Below are 11,117 nucleotides of genomic sequence, written 5' to 3' on the forward strand. Positions count from 1 at the left end.
ACGGATGGAGAGCGGAGGCAGCTCGAAGGGAATGGTTAAGTCTGCCCTGGGACTGCAGGAAATCTCTGCTGAGGGAAACAATTTGAGTTCTGCCGTAGTGGATGAGAAATAATTTTCTAGATGTAAATTTAAAAGTTAAGTGTGTTCTTGGCACAAATTAATGAAAGGAAAACGCACGCCTGAGGCATAATGAGAATTTCAGAGGGGCCGGAGCAAAGGTGTTATACGGGAAAGGAGAGGGGGAGGGAGGGGAAAACATGAGAGATGACACTCACGGGGGAGCTTGGGGAAGACCAGCGAGGCCAGAATGAATGGGGAGCATGGTGTGTGTGTGTGTGTGTGTGTGTCCGTGTGCACACACGTGCATGTATGTGGTCATATCCACGCTCATTTGATTACCTGAGAATGAGCGTAGGCACAGGGGAGCAGACTCTGCAGGAAAGATGGCGATTTCAATTCGGGGCGTCTTCCGTGCGCAGAGGTGTGGGACCTCCATGCAGAGATGGCTGGAATGCAGGCAGAATTACAAGTGGAATGACATCTTTAACGAAAAAACACAGAGCCCTCCAGGTTGGCACAGGCAGGATGGCATCCACGCGGGGAGGGCAGCAGGAGCCCAGGACTTACTCACCACCCCTTCAGAGAGAAGCACAAACAGCCCTCCCCATCCCTGACACAGTGAGCCCACATCGACATTTCCCATTTCCCATGTCACTCTACAGCACAGCTAAAATGAGTTTGCACTGTCGCAACAGACAGTAACCCAAGGTGAATGAAAGACTTGCCAGAGAATGTTCCTGGAAGATTTCCATTAAAAGTAATCAGTTTCACAAACCTGGTATAATGTCCATATACCATCAGGTCTAAGCACACACTGATCACACTGGTGTTCTACATTATAGCATCTCTGAGGTTCCCATGCACCTGCCGGGCACTGACAGCCAGGCTACCCTTGCCTGAATCACATGTGACTTAGCTGTTATTCCTGGGGCACGAAGAGGCAGTGAAAACCCTCAATAGTTCAGCTGACCAAACACTTAAAGGATAAGAAAACTCATTTGATGATGATAAAGGAATCAATTCACCAAGAGAATACAACAATCCTAAAGGTTTATGCACCTAAGAGAACTTATAAATACATGAAACAAGAACTGATAGACATGCATGAAGAAGCGGAAAAATTCATAGCCCTAGATTTCAATACCTATCTCTCAAAAATTGATACAAAAAAATGGAAAATTGGCAAGAACATAGAAGATTTGAACAACACTGCCAACCACCTTGACCTAACTGGCAATTATGGACCAAACAGAATACACAGCCCTTTCAAATGCATGCAGAGTATTTACCAAGATATGTTTGGTCCTAAAACAAAAGAAACGAAAGCATATTTTCACATAAGAATGTACCAGACTATTTATAGAGGGTGACTTTGTAATATCCAAAAAGTGGAAACAACCCAAAACCCCATCAAAGGTGAATGGATAAACAAACTGGTCTATTCACACAATGGACCACCACTCAGCAATAAATAAAATGAACAGGTGATGCATACTACAAATGGATGAATCTTAACATAACTAAGCTACGAAGAAGAAGTCAGACAGAAAGAGGAACTTGTACAATTCCACTTAAATAAAGTTCTAGCAAACTGATCTGTAGAGACAGGAAACCAGATCAGCATTTCCCTGGGGAGAAGGGTGGAGGTGGGGGGAAGGATGCCAGGGCGGAATCACGAAGGGACTCGAGGAGGCATTTGGACATGTGGATGAGTTCATTTTCTTGACAGAGGTGATGGTTTCCCAGATACACATATGGGACAGGTGAAGCTGTGTACTTTTAAGATAGGCAGTTTATTACACGTCGATTATGCCTTAATAAGGTACTGAAAACCTCATAAGGAGAAATCAGAAATTTGAAATGAAGGTAGCCTTGTCTCATTTTTAATGAGCACTGTTTTTCTTCCCATCCTAGTGGTACATGAAACACTGGTGCATCCCACAGGAACATACGAGACTCAGTATGTTACAGGTACACCCTCCCCTCATAGATCCTCCGTATCCGGTGCCTGAGAAGACAAGGGGCTTTGCAATCTATTTGCCCATGGAACGGTGTTTTTGAGTAACAGGTAGAAACTGAGGGTTAGAGCGATAACCAAGGATCTACAAAGAAAAGAGTCTAGACAACCCGGATTGCAGAATAGAGCTTTCTAGTCAAGGTACACAGGTATTATCCCAACTTCTGCTTACTCATCTTCCTTGAGAACAACTAACTCTCCAGATGCAATCTTATGCTCTCGACTTGTCTAATATTTACCCAAGACTTTCACTGCAGCAGCAGAGCGTTATTTGGTTCCAATATGTTCTGGAACTTGAAGAGATTCTGCAGCTGGACGTTTGGGTTGGGAGCCATGAGCTCAGAGGCAGGTGAAACCTAAGGAGGAATGAGGTGGGAAGAGGTTGGAAGAGGGCAGCTCAGACCTCCACGGAGGATAAACACGAGATTCTTACAGAAGGAGCTTCCAGGTCCCTTCTGACAAGCGAGAGGGGAGGGAAGATGGGTAGAAACAGGACAAGCCAGGCAGTGGAGGTCTCACCTTGCCAGGCCACCCCTGTCTGCTGTGGGGTCCATGCCCGAGGCTTGTTCCTGGTTACCAGGGAGGACAATTTCCCTGTCTGGTGTGTCATATTAATAATTGATAGTAAGATAACATGGCATAATCTTGCCCTTTATCATCATAACACTTTGACTTTTCAGGAATGTATCTTTCCTCTCTCCAAAAAGGAGTGAAGGCATCTTGCAAACAAGATGGAAGAAAACAAGCAAACAAACATCATATGAAAGATTCAGTGCATGGGAAACAAAGCAGGCGAAGCAGTGGATCCGGTGCCTAAATTAAACCCAAATTTTGAGCTTTGTGGCAGCCTTGGGGGGATCAGGGAGCATACACTGCAGGGCCTGTCGCTGGAGAGGTGGGAGCACCCCGCCGCTCTGAGGGGAGGACCGCTCTCCTCATGCCCTGTTTCTGGCCAGCCAGACTCAGACACCTCATTGGACAGCCTTATCACCACCATTTCACGACAAAACGCATCAATAGCTTTCATTTACATACAGCTTGAGGCAACTTTTAATAAAAATCAGATGTAAAATTGAGGTATGATTTCACTAAAATGTTTATTGTATCTAGTCCTTCATTGGGTCCGGAGACGGAACTTGGAATATCTGCGTCAGAGCATCCCTTCGATTATCCCCCTCGGTATTATTTCGCGGAGAGCCGGCTTTGGCAGGCAGCTGGGCTGCAGGAGATAACGATGACAATCGTTAGCATGGAAGCAGATGGCCTTAATTGCTGATTGGAGACAGACACATAAACCTTGGTGGGCAGATAAGCAGGGGTAGAGTTAATTCTTCCCTTAAAATATCAGAGGACCCGATGGGAAGGCTACCCCACTAGGCACAGAGGTGGGCTGTCGGGGTAACTGGATGCAAAGCCACACAGTCTTTCTCACAAAGCAGGCTGGGGTCTGTCCCAGAGTGTGAGGCTCTGTGCCGTTGGGAGCTCAGAGTGTCCCGTCACAGAGTGACAATTCCATCGTGTCCATCCCCGGGCCACCCCCATCATTGGCACCTGCATCCTGTGAGGAGTGCAGACTCCTGGACCCCACTCCAGACCTGCGGAATAGGAGTGTTAACAGCGGGTGACTGGCCGGCTCAGGGGTGTGTGGTTTGCGTGCTCCCCACTATACACAGATGCTCTGAAATTGGGTAACTATGCCCACAGAAGTCAGAGCTTGAAAGCAGTCTCCGAGCAGCTGCTGCTGATTCCGTGGGCCAGGGAGCAGCCCCTCGCCGGTCATCCCTGATTCCCATTCCTCTGCTTTCCTCCTTTGTTTCATCGCTTTCTTCCCCGTGCATTTATTGAGCAACTACTGTATGTGAGCCCTGCATAAAGCTCTGTGTTAGAGAACCAGTGTCTTGGGAGAGGTGAACTTCACTAAATGAGTCTTCCTGAAATTCTGCCTGTTTGGTATAAAAAGAGGGGTGGGGTACAAAACCGAAGCCCCGGGACATGGTGGGTGTCGTGAGAGCTAAATGTGGAATTCGTAGCAGGTGCAGTTCACGGACTGCAGAGATTCTGTGAACAGCAGAACCGGCACACCCGCCGTGTTCCAGACCCGGGACAAACTTCCGAGAATTCAAAGATGAACAGCCTTGAGTTTCTTTCCTTAGGGAGCTGAGGACCTAGCAGCGGGGGCAGGTAAGCTCACGCCAAACAGGTACACACACGGCTCCTCTCAAATCCCTGCTGGTTGAGACCCAAGATTCATGTTTGGTTTCCAGTTACAGGTCGATGCTGATTTCTCGGACTTATTTTGCCTTCCCTTCTCTGGCCCCACCTGTCACCCCTCCAGAGTCAGAGTGTTGCGCGGAGGCCCTAGCTGCTTTTGGAGCCCAGGACAGCTCCCGGCGGGAGGCAGTTGGTGCGTGCAGGGCAGACATGACTCCTGGACCGGCTTCCTGTTTTCAGCGGGGTGTGGAAATGCCAAAAGGACAGCCTCACTTTCTGGCTGGATTCTGGCAGTTCTCTTTGAATTTGCAGAGGAAGCATTGGGATTTCAGAAGCAAAGCCTCAAGCTGTCAACCAGATATTTAAAAAGTTGGCCATCATTGTAACAATGTTCTCATGTTCTCATGATGCAACAGGGGGCCAGGTGGAGCCCTGGCCTGCTTAAGATACCACCGCTTCCTACGGAGAAAAGTCTGGTGGCCAGGTCCAGAGAGGGAAGCCCGCCTTCTCCGGAAGGTGTGATGCCCCTTGCCCCCAGTTCTACCCACTTCCAGTACACTTCCCCAGACTGTCACTAAATGGTTGGTACACCTGTCTGCCTCGATGGCAAATATGGCTTTCTCTTCATTTATTCTGCCTTCATCATTCTTTCATCCACCCATTTGATAAATACCCGGAGGGCCTTCCAGGGGCCAGGCAAACGTGGTAATCAGTGGACACATAATGGTACGGCCGGCCGGTCAGTCCACGAGCCCCTACCGGAGTTTGCGGGGTGCCCAGCTCCTGTTCAGCTACAGGGCCTGTCAATGTGGTCTCAGTGCAACCCAGAGCCCCCAGAGCTCATCACGTGGCACGGAGCAGTCCCCAGGAACTCCTCCCCAACATCCACCACTACGTCCTTGACCCAGAAGGCAGCTAAATGCATGAAGGTTAGTGTTGAGCCGCCAGCGTGGAAGGTAGAGGCTGCTTCTCAAGCGCGGAGGGGATTTGAGGCAGAAAGACTGAGGTAAAAGAAAAGACAAATTAATTAGCTTGTCAAATCCTTCTCAGAGAGCACAAATGCAACAGACTCTTGCATAATGAAGTATCATTCCCCAGGAATGGGGAGCTTCCATACCTTGCTTCTCTTCATGTACCGATTTTTGTTTCAAAGGTACTTGTGAATTAGTGCAGATGTCGCAATGGTTGGATAAGATGTAAGAGGAACATTCTGCAACATTAAATAAGTCAAGTTACTCTTAAGTTTGTGTATATGTAGGCCTACATGTTACAAGATTGGGACAGGATGCTCATTTTTTACACGGGAACTCAATGGATATTGAACACAAAGTAGCAAATTATTTTAATAAAAGGAGTTAATAAGAGTTTTATGATATTTCCAAAAGCACTTTTCAACTTGCTTGAATATTCAGATGCATTCTCTTGCCACGCATTAATTTACGGTTTGTATTTTGCATGACTATCGTGAGGAAAATTCCTGGGTACATAACCCTGAAGTGAATTTCTAAGGAGACCGTTCTGACCATGAACGACATTTTTCTATTTTTGGTTTTATTAAAAATTTCCCCGCAGTGAAAAATTTGGAAGAACTAAAGAAACACTTTGGTAGATCCAGCTACAAGTGAAAATTTGTTATAAATAACAGTCATTTATATGATAAAATATTTTTATATTTTCTGCAGTAGTAATGATTCCCATATAACCACATTATATTGTTCAAATGTGATTTGCAGAACTCATGGTTTATTTTCAAATCTATGCATTGCCTTAAGAATTTTATTTATAATTTCAGTTTCTATTGCTTCAGCCGTGTGGTATCTTTCCAAATTAAAATAACAAAAATTGGGCGCCTGGGTGGCTCAGTTGTTTAAGCGACTGCCTTCGGCTCAGGTCATGATCCTGGAGTCCCGGGATCGAGTCCCACATCGGGCTCCCTGCTCAGCGGGGGGTCTGCTTCTCCCTCTGACCCTCTTCCCTCTCGTGCTCTCTGTCTCTCATCCTCTCTCTCTCTCTCAAATAAATAAATAAAATCTTTAAAAATAAATAAATAAAATAAAATAACAAAAACTGCTTACAGAAATCTTAAAACTATGATGACCCAAGAAAGATTGCTTCACAAGCCGTTATCAATAGAACACAAACAATGTGGAAAAACATCTTCATGATAGCACCCAAATTAGTGATTCAAATAAAGACAAGAAAAATTGTATGAAATAAATATATAATAATTTATTAATTTTGTATGTGACTATTTTATTACCAGCCCAAACATGTCTACCCCATCATCAGAACAGCTAGACCTATGCATGCTTAATTTATTTTGTAATTATAAAGACTATTCATCAAGGTAGAAGATAGATTGCCTTAGATTTAGCAGTTTGTTAGTGTCTGAATCTGTTTGGGCTTCTGTAAGTAAATGCCACAGGCAGGGTGGCTTACAAAGGCAGATATTTATTGCTTGCTGCTCTAGGGGCTGGAAATCTGAGATTGGGGTGACAGGTGAGGGGTCTCTTCTGGCTGCAGACTTCTTGCTATGGCCTCACACGGTGGAGGGGTGAGGGAGCTCTGTGGGGTCTCTTTTATAAGGATACTAATCCCGAATAGGAGGGCTCTGCCCTGATGACCCGATCACCTCCCAAAGGCCTCACCTCCTAATACTGTCGTCTTGGGGGTTAGGTTTCCAACATGTGAATTTGGGGGGACACACACATTCAGGGCTGCCTCCAATGTCAGGGGTGAGCTTGGATGAATGCACAGCCTTCCACCAGGACTGATGTTGGTGTCAGTCTTTGGCCTGTTTCGGAGGAATTATCAGGGAGGGTGTTTGAAGAACCCATAAGTCTGTTAAAATTTCCAGTGGAGGATTTCATTCCATTGCCGAAAGAACTGCTAGGTGTCCCACAGTCTTCACTGTAGCTTCTTGGTTCCATGGTCAGTTGCTCTCTTGGTAAGTTTACAGGTATTTCAGTATGCAGGTAAACCCGGCCAACATTCATCTAGATGATTAGTACCCGCAGAAACGGTGCCAAAATCCTGAGCGTCCCATTTCTCATCCCCATTTTCATAGAAAGAAATCAGGTTGTCGAAGGCAAGGCCCACTTAGCAATTCAGCCTCAGAAACCTGACCCTGAGAAATAGTGTAGGGAGAAATACATTTCCCCAGGCTTCAAAGAGGAGCCCTCTCAAACACCAGTCCTAGCACAGAGCAGAGTCTGTGCCCATACGAGCTGTCCAGTGAACCAAGAAAGGAACGGTGAAATTTACTCATATGTGTGTATAACCTCATTCAATGACTAGAATAACTAAATCCTGAAAAGAGCTTGAAATTCACTTGATGTTAAGGGTGAAGCAAGAAGCTATGCACTTGGGGCAATTTGGCATCTCTCGAAGTGACTATATGACAAATGTTTCATTCAGACCAGCCTTGAGGTATCCAACCTTTTCCTCCCAACATTTATTGCTCCTGGATGAGCACCACACTCCTGAAATACAGGAGCAAAGCACCAAAAAATTCTTTCTTCTTTTTTCCTGTACCTTCTTGGAGTCTTTGGGTGTCACCCATACATACGTGGCCACATTTAAATACTGCCTTGATTCTGTAAGTAGCATCTTCCAGAATTCAAAGGCAAAAAGAGAGGGATGTCCAGTGTTCTGTTTGATCCTCATCAGTTTACAGTAGTGGATGTAGAGGAAAATTTGCCCAGATTTTCCAGTGACGAAGCGTTTCTGGGTCTGAGGAAGGTGCTTTAGAAAGCCTCCTCTCCAGGTTTCCAGTCACGAGGATTCTACCCAGCACGCTGGCTTGCAAGTTCATGGTCATCTACAAATGCACTTCGCTAACTTACAAATCTTCAGTGGACTGGGAACAAGGAGAATTCAAATTTTATTTTTTAAAAAAACCTCGAAATGGGCATACTTCTGTGCCCAGCACTCATTAGTGTTAATAAAGGCTAACTTGTTAAACTTTAAAAAGGCGAAGCTCGATTGTGCACAGGGGCCTGCCAGCAGAGTCGGAGCCCAGCATCTGTAAGATAAGAGCCTCGCTGGTATTGCTCCAGCTCCTGCGCCAGCTTCTCTTCGGCTTTCTCTTGTGCGCGAGGGCACTTTGCGGCCCCGAAGTCGCTTTCCTTAAACTAGTTCCATTGCCCGGCATTTTCATTGCCTCCTTAGAAAGTTCTAGAACAATTCTGACAAATCCCTCTCCTTAAGAAAGGAGTCATCGTATGGCATTTCCAGGTTATACGAAAAGAAATGCCAGAGGAGGGACTTGACGAATAAGATGAGTGGAACTCTGGGCAGCCTCCTGTCAGTACCAGGACCAGATTCCCGGTGCCTTTGTGAGCTCCAAGCACTCTTGCATCTCATTTCCCGTGCGGCTCAGTTGCTGCTGAATCTTTCCTACGTCTTTAAAACAAAACTATTATACAGGGTCTGAAGCCATGATGAACATTTACTAATGAGTCTATAGCCCCAAAAGTAGATTTAAAATTTTAATCTTGACTGACTTTTAAATGTAACCTAAGCCCAATAAGGATCTCTGTTTAAAAAAAAAAACACAATCTGAAGCATTGTGAAGCTCTGGCATGGTGGGGGGAAAGTGCTGATTTCCTATGCTATTATGAGCTCCCATTCCCCCCTCTCTTGGAGAATTAACATATTATGCAAATTATTTTACAAATATGGTGCAGATGTCATTAATAAAACATGAAAGTGGGATCTGAGTCCCCTATTAGCATTTTCATTGTGTTTCCAGTCCAGTCTGCGCCTACAGCTTTCTCCACCTCGTGAAAAGCTCTGTTGCCATCATCGGAAGCCTCTATTTGATAGAGCATCGAAAGTCTGTGTGCCAGGAGCTGGTGGAGTTCTGAGGATGAGGAGGGGGAGAGAGGGAGGGAAACCCTGGTAGAGTCAGCGTGCCCCTGCCGTCCCAGTACCTACACTCGTCACAGAGCCCTGCTCCGCTCCACCTGTTTCCCCGGGGATGATATTACGGGCTTGTTGATGGATGCTAGCGAATCAGAAGGTCGAATTTAGGTATGGTCAAGTTTACTCTCTTCCAGTAGGTGGGAAATCCTCTGGGGCTGGATTTAGAACTGCCAGCACGGCTTGGTTTGCCCTCCAGGGGTTTGTTCTCTGGTGTTTATTTTGAACGGGAGATGTGAGTCTTGTGAGTCTTCTGCGTTGGGGCTGAGGTTTCCGGTTGGCCTTTAGAATAGGCAGTTTTTGTGCTATTCTGGGCACTTAAAACCAAACGCACTTACTTCCAAGCACCCCCCACCTCTCAGTCAATCTGCATGTCCTATTTGCAAAAGGCAAAGGCTGCTTTGAAACATCAAGAGTGTGGTAACTGTCATCCGTCCTAAGGCATCACAAGGATGCGTCCGTGCCGATGGCCTGCGTGGAAATCACCTGAGGAAGAGTACTCTGGAAGTTATGTCCCAAGCACGCATTCTAAGATTAATTTCTCGACCCACTAGAAGCTAGTACGGCTAATAATTAAAAGGTGTGTGTTATCAGGGGGCCAGATAGGAAAGGAATTTACACCTCTTAGCTCAGATCAACTCAGGTGAAGTTATGTAGACTATTCAGCAGGAAAGGGACCCGGCCGTTGCCCCGGCGAGCCAGACTGGGACGGGAACGTGGTGACCACCAAGTGGTAAGGGCGAATGAACAAGAGCTGGGGGGCTGCTAACGCGGCCAGGCTGCGGAGCCGACCACGGCCCCTGGTCAGGGCATCTCGGCTCGCCCCCTCTCTCGGGAGCTGGCTGGGCCCAGCTGCTGATACGTGAGCGTGTCCGCCCGTGGTTTGGAATCCCCGTTTCCGCTGTCAGTCACAGGTCACCCCTGGGGACGCTGGTAGCAGCTCAGAGGTGAGGGTGCATGCGTGGGTACCTCTCCTGCCCAGCAGGTAAGAGCCAGGCAAGGAAAACACCTGGCCCCCAGCTGCCAGCAGCGCCCGTCACTGCACCTTAGGGTGGCAGCGACGCTCGGGCGCCCGCCACGTGCCTTCTCCGAGGCTCCCGAGCTGCACCGGGCCTTCAACTGTCTAACTTTAACCTGTTTAATATTTAGTAAGGCTAAAGAAATAAAAGATGAATTATTGAAGAGGTGAATGTTTTTAAAACCAAAAAAAAAAAAAAAAGTCACAGCTATGCCGCTTTGTATCAAAAATTCATTTCATGGGCATTAATTTGTTAATAAAATGCTGATTGTGCGATGAAGTGGTGTTTCTAAGCAGCCCGGGACTCACCGGGAAGGGCGTCCTTATGTTCCTGGGTGACATGCACTCTGAGTCCAATTCTTTCTTATGTGGGTTCTAGAAACTGTTGGAAAAAAAAAAAAAATCAGCAAGGACAGACCCTGAATTTTTCTCCGGGTTTGTAACCTGAGGGAACATCTGAAACCCCGTGACACTGGAAACCCAGCCCAGGAAGGGGTGGACATGGCTTTTCAGAACATAACTCCGCAGACAAAGGGATCACCATTAAGAATTGCGTTTTCTGGGGGCACAGGGAGAGGGACGGGAGCCAGGGTAGTGAATTCAAGCAGAATCAATAGGTGGGGCTCTGTTAATAGAGAAATCTAGTGTAAGAGCACAGATGGTGGCGTGGGGGAGGGGTGGGCGTCCGGGAGGGGACGGAGGGGACCGAGGAAGGACGGTGGCTAATCTCTCCCCTATCTTTTTGTTGTTGTCGTTGTTGGTCATTGACGTAATTTGCACTATCATCTTGCATGTCTCTTTCGTATCTGTAGTTGAGAAAAGACATGCTCCTTACATGGATTATTACAACTCACAGAAACTCCTTAGTAATGCTTTGCAGGGAGCAGA

Source organism: Halichoerus grypus, chromosome 4 (assembly GCF_964656455.1).
Source record: "Halichoerus grypus chromosome 4, mHalGry1.hap1.1, whole genome shotgun sequence".
NCBI lineage: Eukaryota > Metazoa > Chordata > Mammalia > Carnivora > Phocidae > Halichoerus > Halichoerus grypus.